At 43.2% G+C, this 1503-nt stretch overlaps 1 protein-coding gene across 2 annotated transcripts in view; it reads right to left on the reverse strand.

Annotated features, from left to right (window-relative positions):
• Positions 1–1503, reverse strand: part of Xkr4 (XK related 4) — a 509976-nt gene that overhangs the window by 69862 nt on the left and 438611 nt on the right. The gene's annotated exons all lie outside the window — the stretch shown is intronic.

The raw sequence follows: 1503 nt of genomic DNA on the forward strand, positions 1-1503 counted from the left end.
GCCCAGGCTCTATGGAAAGATCCCCTGACTTCTAAGTGGCAGGGCCCCGATCCCGTCCTCATCTGGGGCCGGGGATCAGCCTGCGTGTATGACACTAAAGCAGGAAACGCTCGGTGGCTGCCAGAGCGTCTTATAAAGGCCTTTAGTCCTCCCAGAGAGACTAGTGAAACAAATTAATAATAATTCTTCCAAGGAAGATAAAACTCCTTGAGAAAGAAAAATTTTTCTTTTTAAACCCACAGGTGCCTGCTCCATGAATTGCTCAAGATTGAAAATTCTGACCACTTTTTTTGTCATCACCTTTGTTGTTTGCTACATTTTCAACATGACGCTGGTCGGTATTATAATTTATAAAGAGCTAAGCTCAAATTTCACATCATGTGGCCCATAATTCACCCGAGTCCCTGGTGGGCTTGTATCTTTATACATTTAGTTAAGAACATAGATGGTGGCCTTCAGCCATTTAATGCTACCAGGTTTATGCTAACTCGGTACGGCCTCCCTTGTGAATGTAGAGGTGGCAATTGGGGTACCATACCAACCGGTCAATATTCCCAATATGTAGATTGTGGAGACAAGACTGCATATCTTGCTATTCATGTTACACATACCCAGCAACTCAAACAGAGCTGGAAGTGTGTGTCTAAGCCCAAGCCTATCGTGCCACCAGCTAATGGTGAGTGCCCCAATGATTGTATTTTCACTCAAGCTATGCACTCATCCTGTTATACCTCCTTTACTGAATGTAATAGAAATAACACCTTGTATTTTTACTTCATGGTCATTTCTTATAAAACGGCCTCTGGGGTCTCGGATTGGATCCTTAATACTCAGGTAATAGGATCAGAAAAATATAATTCTAAAACCCTTAGTGCAGGCTGTTATGTAGAACCTGGAAAAAAGGCATGTTGGCCACAACAAGCTCCGATCCACATATCAGATGGAGGGGGCCCGACAGACCAAGTTAAAGAAGAATATGTTCGAACTACATTGCAAAAACAAAGAGAGTCTCTCCTGCCTCGCCTCCATTATCATCCCCTATTACTACCAAAACCCAGAGGCCTTAATTTAGACCCTCAGACCATGGAGATCCTTACTGCCACCCATGATGCCCTGAACCACTCCAACCCTTCCCTAGCAGAGGACTGCTGGCTGTGTCTTGCATTAGGAACTTCATGGCCTCTAGTTATACCTTTAAACAATGAATCTAATATACTCCCCTCTCCAGATAACTGTAGCTATTCCACGCCTTTTAAGGTCCTGCCCCGTTACTTCAATACATCTGTTTGTCTTTTTAATCCTTTTCAAAATAATTCCTTTGATGTAGATCTTGGATTAGCTATGTTTACTACCTGCTCTAGGTTCGTCAAGACCTCTCAGACAGGCTGTTTGGGGGGGGAAGAATTTATGTATGTGGAAATAACATGGCCTATCCTTATTTACCCACTAATTGGACTGGTTCATGTGCCCCCACATTGCTTTTGCCAGACATAGACATAATTC

The sequence above is a fragment of the Nannospalax galili genome, unplaced genomic scaffold, assembly GCF_000622305.1.
Source record: "Nannospalax galili isolate Female #2095 unplaced genomic scaffold, S.galili_v1.0 scaffold40, whole genome shotgun sequence".
NCBI lineage: Eukaryota > Metazoa > Chordata > Mammalia > Rodentia > Spalacidae > Nannospalax > Nannospalax galili.